Source organism: Diaphorina citri, unplaced genomic scaffold (assembly GCF_000475195.1).
Source record: "Diaphorina citri unplaced genomic scaffold, Diaci psyllid genome assembly version 1.1 scaffold2852, whole genome shotgun sequence".
Taxonomy (NCBI): Eukaryota; Metazoa; Arthropoda; class Insecta; order Hemiptera; family Psyllidae; genus Diaphorina; species Diaphorina citri.
In genome coordinates this window covers 1-11,646 of record NW_007380268.1, presented here as the reverse complement: position 1 = coordinate 11,646, position 11,646 = coordinate 1, and the positions used below count along the sequence as shown (strand labels likewise).

The window sequence follows — 11,646 nt, the reverse complement described above, 5'->3', positions numbered from 1 at the left end:
ATCCAATTATCATGTACGTACATGTACATATTTATGTCATCCCGTCCTCAGTAAGCAATTTTATTCATCATTCAATGATAGTCATTCAATTCCAATGTGCTGATCATTGAACTGAGGGTATTTACTAAGGAATGGAGCAGTTGCAAATGGGTAAAAATTATTAATAAATGGTCGGTCGATTCCTGCGTAAAAAGTTGTGAAAAATCCAAATCTGAGGTCAAAACTCCGAAAAAATAACTGTAAAAGATCAAAAATTCAATTTTTATTTTCCGTCAGAGTCCTGAACTCTGACGTCAGACTTCAGGAGATGCGCAGAATCGTATGCGCAGAAACATGAATTGCTCAGAAATACATGCGCACAAACAGATTAATGTGTTGCCTGCGAGGGAGCTTTGCTCGGGACAATTGATGTGACGTCACACATGAATTGCTCAGAAATACATGCGCACAAACAGATTAATGTGTTGCCTGCGAGGGAGCTTTGCTCGGGACAATTGATGTGACGTCATCGCCTACGGGAGCGTATGTCGTGACGTCAAAATTCACGATTTACCGGTATTTTTTAAATCGATTTATGTCGGGATCTAGAAGTCGTAGAAGAAAAAGAAAAATTCCGGTGGTCCTCATTCTTCCTGCTCTATGACTTTGAAACATCACCCAAGTAAGCGCAACTGATCTATTTTATTTGTGTCACCAACCTACGTGGCCTTCAGCTTAACTCCATATACAAAAACCCCACTCGGAGGCTTAGGTGTAAGGGCAAAGAACCCTAAAGGATGGGTTACGCTTTTACGAATCGACGAACCTTCGTGGCCGAGTGGGTAAGGATGGGTTAAGCTTTTACGAATCGACGAACCTTCGTGGCCGAGTGGTTATCACGCTGGGCTTGTACGCCGGAGGTCCCCGATTCGATTGCCGGCAGAGTCGAAGTCTTTTGGGCTCTGTGCTTGAAATATGGGTTAGATCCTTGTAGAATAACTTTTTTTTTTACTTTCCTTATCCTATAGGAAGGAATGTAATGTAATCGGGAATTTTTATTTTATTTTTAGTACCTGTTATTTTTATTGATATCTATTATAAGTTTAAGTGCTAGGGCTCGCCTGGAGGAGCTCTTCCACCCAACCACTTTTCCTTTTTGTCTGTGTCTAATTCTACCATTTGCCTGCAGAATTTCTACCATTCTCTCATCTACCCTGTAGACTGTACAGTTCTCACCTGAAGTATAATCTATCCAACACTTTCTGTTCGGTAAACTGCTCGACCGTATCTTGATTCTCTTAACCACGAGATTTGTACAACTGAGATTTCACTACCATTATCTAATGGTTAGAATGATAATTAACTAGTTAGAATAATAGCTATCTCTCAGTGATGTTTTAACTGATTTCCTCGACAGCCTTACCATTGTACCTTGTACCTATTAAAATTGTCTGCACATTGGTATTGAAACATCACCCAAGTAAGCGCAACTGATCTATTTTATTTGTGTCACCAACCTACGTGGCCTTCAGCTTAACTCCATATACAAAAAGCCCACTCAGGGGCTTATAGGTGTAGGGGCAAACAGCCCTAAAGGATGGGTTAAGCGTTTACGAATCGACGAACCTTCGTGGCCGAGTGGTTATCACGCTGGGCTTGTACGCCGGAGGTCCCCGATTCGATTGCCGGCAGAGTCGAAGTCTTTTCTGTGCTTGAAATATGGGTTAGATCCTTGTAGAATAACTTTTTTTTTTTTACTTTCCCTATCCTATAGGAAGGAATGTCATGTAATCGGGAGTTTCTATTTTATTTTTAGTATCTATTATTATTTTTATTGATATCTATTATAAGTTTAAGTGCTAGGGCTCGCCTGGAGGAGCTCTTCCACCCAACCACTTTTCCTTTTTGTCTGTGTCTAATTCTACCATTTGCCTGCAGAATTTCTACCATTCTCTCATCTACCCTGTAGACTGTACAGTTCTCACCTGAAGTATAATCTATCCAACACTTTCTGTTCGGTAAACTGCTCGACCGTATCTTGATTCTCTTAACCACGAGATTTGTACAACTGAGATTTCACTACCATTATCTAATGGTTAGAATGATAATTAACTAGTTAGAATAATAGCTATCTCTCAGTGATGTTTTAACTGATTTCCTCGACAGCCTTACCATTGTACCTTGTACCTATTAAAATTGTCTGCACATTGGTAGGTACAATGTTACTTTTGCCTGTACCTACATTGCTTTTTTTGTAAATGAAGGTTTGAGTCAGCTCCCATGGCGTAGTGGTCACTGCGCTCGCCTTGCACGCGGGAGACCCGGGTTCGATTCCCGGCGGGGTCAAATTTGTATCATGCAAATGATTGATTCCGTGACTGGCTGTTGCGGGGCCCACTCAGCCTCGTGAGGAAAATGAGTAGCTATGACATATAAATGCGCATAGCGACCGGTACCAGCATGGTAGGTACACATTGGATTTTAGGATTATTGAGATATTGGGAAAATCCTACAATGCTGCAGTGAGCACCGAAGCTGTGATATAATAACACAAAGAAACTGTATTTACAAATGAAGGTTTGATAGAGGGAGCTGTGAAAACGGAGGTCTTATTATCCCGAAATCGAAGAGAGAAAATCAGGAAAAGAAGGAGGAGAAAGATTGAAGTTGAAGAAGAAAAAGAGATTGAGAAGAAGTAGCAGACGAAAATGGAAACTAAGATAATGAAAATTAAGAAAAAGAATTTTATCATCTCTCAACCCGCGACCCCCCACATCTTTTTTCACCGCTCTTAATTTATGACCTCGGGGGAGGCAAATTTTGTGCTCAGGAGAAAACTTTCCTCCGTGCTCTCTCCAAGTCTCACAGCTTTCGAGCTTTCTCCAAACACATTTTCCATTGTTTGACTTCAGAACTTGAGAAGTCATTACGAGGCGAAACAATTAACACAGTGAACGCTACAAAACCTCACCACTCCCAGACATGGTGGTGTTCAAAGTCCGCCGAATAATTTTCAGGTGTAGAAAAATCGCAGTTATTTTATAATTTTCACACTGAGAAAAAAAAAAGTGATAGTGTGCCCATTGGTGTGGAAGAACTCTATTATTTGGTTATACTTTCCCAGATGGGTTGTTGAAATCCTAATATGGTCGAGCTTCCTGATAGAGGATTCCGTATTAGAGTGCCGGAACCCAGTCACTCGATTGGGCTTCCTTCACCCTAGTTTTTTTCTCAGTGCAGGTGTAGAAAACACGGTTAGTTTGATTTTTAGGTACATAGTACATACCTGTGTGTGAGTAAAGTTCGTCCCGGCCCGGAATCGAACCATCGGACATCGGGGAACTTGGATACTGCTCTAGAAATTCACCACCCTTACCACCATTAGTTTCATAGCTACGGAAACAAATTTGAAATCAAGTGGAACAACCCATTAGCGGAGAACAAAAGTTTTGCCCCGCTATCGGAAAGTCAGGATCGGTAAAGAAAAAAAAAAAGTGAAAATTAAGAAGGAGGGGAGAAGAAGAAAAGGAGGAGGAGGAGAATAATAAGAAGAAGAGGAAGAAGAAGAAAAAGAAAGTGAAAAGAGCTGGTATATTTCTTAACCATTGCTGAAAGAAAAAGAAGGGAAAGAAAAGAAATGAATTTAGAAGGAGGAAGAGGATGACAAGATGAAGACGATAAAAGGGAAGAAGAACATAAGGAGGCAAAGAAGTAGGTTAAAAAAGGTAACAAAAGTAGCTTTTAACCATCGGTGAAATAAGAAGAGAAGAAAAGGGAGGAGGAGGAGAACAAGAGAAGGATCGAAAATGAGGAGGAGGAGAACAAGAGAAGGATTAACAAGCTGGGTCCGTCCCTCCGGGAATTTTTTAGCCCGTAGTTTATTCGATCGTGATTAAAGAAAATCAGTACTTATGTACCTACCTAATTTGTTTAATATTCAGTTTATTATTATTCTTGATTTGATTTTTCGATTTAACTTTCATGTAATGATTTAAAATCAAGACTAGAGCCCGTCCTCCCTTTATTCCCAATATAAGGTTCAAGTCACCCATCCATTTATTGGCCTTGCTCGGCGTAGCTTAACATAGGTGACGCTAAAACCGGTCTTAAACGACTAAAGTGTTATCTAAAACTTTCTCGCTTTGAGTTCATAAGTTGTCGCGACAAATTTCAAGACAGAGCTCATTTGTGTGAGAAAATGTGAAAAAAATTCCCCAAAAACCAGTTTTTTTGGCACCACCATTTTCGTGTTCCTGGTAAAAAGTCCTTTAATTTGATATATAGGTCGACCAGGTTTGGATAAGTCCTTCTATGGGGACAGACAGACAGACCGACCGACAGACGACACCGAAGCGAATACAATAGCCCGTCCCTTATACCTTTTTTTTATTACTATCGTAATAATAAAGGAAGGACGGGCTAAAGATGAGGAGGAGGAAGAAGAGGAGAAGGAGGAAGAGGAGGAGGAGGAGGAGGAAGAAGAAGAAGAGGAAGAGGAGGAAGAGAAGGAAGAGGATGAGGAGGAAGAGGAAGAAGAGGAGGAAGAGGAGGAGGAAGAAGAGGAGGAGGAAGAGGAGGAAGAAGAGGAGGAAGAGGAGGAGGAGGAAGAGGAGGAGGAGGAAGAATAGAAAAAGAAGGAGGAAGAAAGGGAGGAGAACCTTTGCTATTTCTTTAGGAAATTCGGGAAATTTTCAAGCTAGGGAGCTTTAAAGTCCTGCCAGAGTTCATACACTCATCAAAGTGACGTGATCGACTTTATTGATTTCATCCTAGCTCATGTATGGCTCATGTATGTTTAGATGTGTGTGCAATTATGTATAGTGTATACTATGTATGAAGCTATGAGATATAATGACTATGACAGACTCATAATATTACTCATGTACCAGTATCCCATACAGCAGGGATTTCCAACTTCCATGTGTATGCGGGCCACATGCCTCACTGGCAGGTACTTCGCGGGCCACATACACAGGGAAGTAGGCCCGTATCCAGAGGGGATGGGTTGTGGATACTCCATTTTCGGAGTCCACCCCATAGTGAAAGAGCAAAAATGAAGCCCGAGGGGACCCACCCTAAAAGATTCGTGGGCACCAAAAATAATAATAATAATAGTGCTTATTTATACTGCTCGCATAGGACTGAAAAGTCCCTTTACTCCAGCAGTAGGCTACTACTATTATTATGGTCAAATTCTCAAATTATATTGAGGATAAAATTCCATACCTTGGCTGGGATTGAACCCACGCCCTCCTGTTTACCAGGTGAGCACCTTGACCACTACACCACCGAGGTAGGTCTGGCGGGCCAAATGTATCCCGCGGGCTGCTAGTTGGAAATCCCTGTCATAGAGTATTACTAATATGTGTGTGAGATACATATGAACCCACAGTGTATTGTCTCTCTACCATATGAATTCAGTCAACTGGTGTACGTAACATATGAATACAACATGTGTGTGTGTCGAATGAACAGGATATGACTAATGTGAGTGCTCTGGGTTGTATACACATTGTTAGATACCGAGATATGTGATGTACAGGATGTTCTAGGTCCTTGGGTACCACCCTGGAATTCCTACACGGAGAGAAAAACTAGGGTGCCCGCAGCCCAATCGGGTGACTGGGTTCCGGCACCTTAATATTGAACTCTAATATCGGGAAGCTCGACACTATAATACAGCATTCCAACAGCCTAAATCAGGGGAAGTAACCCAATAATAGAGTTCTTCCACCCTAAACGTGTGGCACCCTGTCAACATATGTCAGACACAAGCCATCACGTTTTGATTTGGGCGGGGTGAAGCCTGAAGCCCTACCCCAATCCTTAATATTCTGAGTGCTAACATATGTACGTGGCGGAAAATTGTATACGATAAATGTTTGGATAATGGCAGGAAAAAGGTTGCAAACTGGTGCTGAAATTTATTCCTTGCATGGTTATTAGCTTATTAGAAAGGTATCCTTTTCTAAACCTTTCTACTTTCTGCAGATTGGGTGCCCATTTTCCCTTCATTTTCTTTCTGCACATTTTCTCTCCCCATAATGGGTGGCAATTTCCAATTTTACCATGAGCAATTTTTACATAGGGTAGTTTCCCTTTTTTAATGGGTTGCAAATTCTACACTCTTGCAAAGAGTATGGGATGATTTGGGGAGCTTCCATGAAACTGATAGAGACCCTAGCTCCAAGTCTATATAAAGACTATGTACGAGTGCATACATCATTTTGTAAATGTAAATGCACTTTCTTTGTGTTATTATGTCACAACTTTGGTGCTCACTGCAGCATTGTCCTCGGTGGTGTAGTGGTCAAGGCGCTCGCCTGGTAAACAGGAGGGCGTGGGTTCAATCCCAGCCGAGGTATGGAATTTTATCCTCAATATAATTTGAGAATTTGACCACAGTAATAGTAGTAGCCTACTGCTGGAGTAAAGGGACTTTTCAGTCCTATGCGAGCAGTATAAATAAGCACTATTATTATTATTATTATTACCTTGTTTCTTTACCCCAGCAGTCTAAACACATCAGTCTTGGGCCCGTCAATCACCATCAGTCAGACCTGACCAGTACAACTGATCAGGTCCGCCTGTAAAGTCTACCTGATTTACTAGTATAGCTCCGCTATACTGTAGTAATAGAAAGTAACATTACTAGTATAGCTCCGCTATACTGTAGTAATAGAAAGTAAAAATTTGTATGTTAAGGTAGAAACACACTACATCTTTTTTTTATATAATTAAGCAAGGTCTATTGTAATAATTATGCATTGTAAAATGTTAAACCCATAAAATACACGAGACCTTGTTTAGACTGCTGGGGTAAAGGGACTTTTTAGTCTCATTCGAGCAGGATAAACAGGGTATATTCTATTCTACATCACATCACATCACATCACGTGATGGTAGTGTGACTAGTGTGTTTCTACTTCTACCTTTATGGCTACATACATGTTATAAATCCCTTGCAACCTAAAAATCCGTACACGTTATACTTAAATCCGTATTCACATTGTATTCGCTCAGACTGTCACTGCACGTTTTCAGTTTCCTTCGCCGTTTAGTAACGCCATTCACGTCTCAGTAAACATTGACAATTACAAATGCTAAAATATTCTATCCAGCAAAACAGAATTGCTCATGCATTAACCCTCTATCTTAGAATAATTTAGAATAGAATATGACATACCTATCTACCTACCTCGGTGGTGTAGTGGTCTAGGCGCTCGCCTGGTAAACAGGAGGGCGTGGGTTCAATCCCAGCCGAGGTATGGAATTTTATCCTCAATATAATTTGAGAATTTGACCACAGTAATAGTAGTAGCCTACTGCTGGAGTAAAGGGACTTTTCAGTCCTATGCGAGCAGTATAAATAAGCACTATTATTATTATTATTATTACCTTGTTTCTTTACCCCAGCAGTCTAAACACATCAGTCTTGGGCCCGTCAATCACCATCAGTCAGACCTGACCAGTACAACTGATCAGGTCCGCCTGTAAAGTCTACCTGATAGTCTGTGTGCTCATCAGGTAGACCTGACAGGCGGACCTTTTCAGCCGTACCTGTCAGGTCTACCTGCTAGTGAAGGACTGGTCCAATGGAGACCAAAATCTAACGAGAAAATAAAACCCCCGTCACGAAAAACCTAGTCGTAAAAAAGATGGAGAAAAAAAAACGTATCCCATATAGACACATTACTTACCAAGGGTTAAAATAAAGGCTAGGACTCAAATTCTTTATGTTAATAGCCTGAGCAAATTAGTAAAGACAGGCAGTTGTTGACTGTTTAACATCTCTACTGTATTTCTTTTTCACTAATTACTGTTTTAACTGGAGGCTGTGTCCATTACTGGTGGTCATAGACTATAATTAGCTCAATTAGTTGCAACTCAAGAGGACGTTTTACAGTCGATCTATTTGTCTAATTCTGCGTCTCCGTTTGAGGGGACGAACGGACGAACCGTTTCTAATTTCTTGACATCTAATTTGTCTGAATGTCCGCTCTTCGAGTAGATTTTCATTCTTGTTCCCATGATTGGTCAAAAAGTTTGAAATTAACCAATCAGCTCTTCGAGTTGATTTTCATTCTTGTTCCCATGATTGGTCAAAAAGTTTGAAATGAACCAATCAGCTCTTCGAGTTGATTATCATTCTTGTTCCCATGATTGGTCAAAAAGTTTGAAATGAACCAACAATCAGCTCTTCGAGTTGATTTTCATTCTTGTTCCCACGATTGGTCAAAAAGTTTGAAATGAACCAATCAGCTCTTCGAGTAGATTTTCATTCTTGTTCCCATGATTGGTCAAAAAGTTTGAAATGAACCAATCAGTTATCAGACTGCTTGATCCAAGAGTCAAGAAGAACAAACTTCTCACGTGACGTGATAGTAGTGTAGCTGTCCTGAACGAAATTACCTACAATATTATAGGAAAACTTTGAGCTACATCTTTCTCCCCATGAGCTCACGTGACGTGACGGTATTGTGTTTCTACTTTGAGATCCATCAGAGGGATTTCATGAGAGGGGAAGTAGGGGTCCCGTACGCCCTCCCCTCTCTTTCCAAAGGGCGGGAAGAGGGGTATAAGGTCCCCCATAATGGCTCCTGCTTGCATTGTGTCGTTTTTGTCTGGGGAAATCTGGGCCAAACGCTGCGAGAGATTATTATTTTATTTGCAAATAGAAGTTAAAAGGTTGAAACAGTAAAATTTCACCAAATTAAAATCACTACCCCCAGGAAACTGTTAATTTCAATATATGGGTACTTTTCCCGAAATTTGTAGCTCAAAGAAAGTAACAGATAAACCAACAAACCCACAGTTATTAAGTAAAACAATGAACTTCAATGAAAATTGTCGAGTTTAACTTAAAACCTAGAACTCGCTTCGACCTTTAAAAAAATGCTTTGATTCTCATAAAATTAAAACAAAAGCACTTGAAAACTGCGAATGCACATGCACAATCACACCGCTACCTCAACAATACTGAAGACCGAGTGAACACCAATGCTCACGCGATTCAAGAGGGGGCAATGTGCGCGAGTTCTTCTCAAGGTCATTGTATGAATCACTCTTCGTAGCGGAGTGCATTGCTCAGTTCTCATGTTGATATACGACTATTTCTCCTTTAAAGCATAGTCTCAAGGCATTTTGATTGGTCAATTTTGACTTGAGACTGATCTAAGAACGATCATTCTTGTTCATAAATACGAGTGTAAATGTCTGGTGTTTGCCGCCAGACTAGAGCCCAATATCCGGGCACGTTCAAACTATAAAAGCTTAAAACACAAGAGGATTACTGAAATAAAGAAAGGAATTTAGAGGATTAAAGTTTTTCGGAAATTGTCGAGTTATGGCAAAAAAGAAGATTTTCAAAACAGACTGAAAACCCCCCTGAAAAGCGTGGATCAAAGGAGAGAAGGACGAACTAAACCCAAAGAAGAGAAACTAAACTCGAGAGAAAGAAGAAGAGAACGCGAAGAAGAATAAAAGTGTTATTATGTCACAACTTTGGTGCTCACTGCAGCATTGTAGGATTTTCCCAATATCTCAATAATCCTAAAATCCAATGTTTACCTTTAATCTTGCTGGCACCGGTCGCTATGCGCATTTATATGTCATAGCTACTCATTTTCCTCACGAGGCTGAGTGGGCCCCGCAACAGCTACCTGTTGCTATGCACATTTCTACGTCATACTACTCATTTTCCTCACGAGGCTGAGTGGGCCCCGCAACAGCCAGTCACGGAATCAATCATTTGCATGATACAAATTTCATGACCCCACCGGGAATCGAACCCGGGCCTCCCGCGTGCAAGGCGAGCGCAGTGACCACTACGCCATGGGAGCTGACACATATATCATTTTCATACATTTGGTTTTGCATGAGACTACGCGTGCAGTGTGTTGAGACCAGCCTCCAGCCTGTCCAGACTCTCAGTATAGTTTCTCTTCTAAAAAAAAAAGCCTCCAACCTGTGTAAAGGTTTGATAGAGTGAACTGTCCACTAAGGTTTTATCGTTCCGAAATAGAAGAGAGAAGGAAGACAGGATAGAAAGCCAGCCGTTCCGAGAACGAACCTTATCTGCTTGAGATAAAGTGGGCCCCGCACGGGATTCAAACCCGTGAGACTACAGAGACATAAAGAGTTTTTGACCAAAGAAAGTCATGTTCACGCCAGGTTTGTTCTGAAAGCATGAACTTTTCGATGTGACCTTACATGAAAAGAACCAACTACAATACTTGATATACTTTCTTTTGAAAGCTCATCAAGGGGGGTGATGAACTTTCAAAAGACTTGGGGCCCTTTTTTTAAAAAAACTTGACACCCCTTTTTTGCCTTCACAGTATCAATGACATGTCTCTTCTTTCAAGTTCTTTCTTTTTTTTTTAGTGTTTTTTTAGTTTTTTTTTTTCTTTCTTGATTAATTGGAAGATTTAGGGGATGACGAACTAGCAAAAGATTTGAGGGGTTTCGCTTTTTGACTATCAAAGGCATTGGGTCCTTGTCCTCTTTTTGTATACGTTCAATTAATTCATGTTAGAAAGAAGTTAGGACTTCGAAGTTAGACGAAGAATTAGTTATAACTCAGTTCTTTCGTTCAATAATTTAAATTTCCTGATAGTTCTGCTTTTCAGCGTTAACCAAGTTCCATAGAAAATTGGTCCTTCTCGAAATCTGCACATACGCCAGATTCTGGACTCAGGAAGTGAGTGCTGGTGCGGGCCCCACACAATTCTAACGTCGGGCCCTGACTGGGCGTTCGTTGCATTCTCAGAGACGGATTGAATCGGTATAGGATCGCCCACACTCCCGGTTACGGACTCTCCCAGATGTATGCTATCCTAATTCCAATTCTGTAGTGGCGTACCTATCTCGAGACAAAAGCCTATTATCCTCTTGTAATGTTAATGTACATTCGGGACGATAGGACCTTAGCAGTTTTAGAGTTCTCTCTATCAAACCTCCTCCTTACTTTCCTTATCCTATATAGGAAGGAAAGCAATGTATTGAAAAAGTTTTTTTGCTTCTAACACCCATATTTATGAAAAAAAAAAAAAACAAAAAAAAAACGAAATAATCCGTAGTAGACACTAAGGCCGGCGATTCACTATCAGATAGACCTGACTGGTCGCCTGAGAGACGTATTATTCCTGGCATACAATATCAGATAGACCTGACAGATCGCCTGTCAGCCCTGTCAGGTTTCGGGCATTGCAAAGGTCACTAAGGCCGGCGATTCACTATCAGATAGACCTGACTGGTCGCCTGAGAGACGTATTATTCCTGTCATACACTATCAGGTAGACCTGACAGATCGCCTGTCAGGTTTCGGGCATTGCAAAGGTTTTGCTAAGAGTGTCTTTTGAAGTTTACTCAAAAGTGCAAATTTACTGGAGGCGAACAAGAAATGGATACATCCCAATTTCAAGTTTACTGGAGGTGGAGAAAAGAATGGATGTATCCCAATAATATTAATTCAAACTGGAGACGATAAAAAAAAGCATAATAATAACCGACAGACGACACCGAAGCGAATACAATAGTCCGTCCACTATACCTTTTATTATTAGTAATAATAAAGGAAGGACGGACTAAAAATGGATGTATCCCAATATCTCTATATAATATTAAGTCAAACTGCATATCCCACCTCCACACTTCCATGTCGCC

The 11,646-nt window shown here is 40.7% G+C and overlaps 1 non-coding gene across 1 annotated transcript; it reads right to left on the bottom strand.

Moving 5' to 3' along the window:
* Positions 1-9,749: 9,749 nt before the first annotated feature.
* Positions 9,750-9,821, bottom strand: Trnaa-ugc. Its single transcript has one exon. It is a non-coding gene; the product is annotated as a tRNA-Ala (tRNA).
* Positions 9,822-11,646: the final 1,825 nt, after the last annotated feature.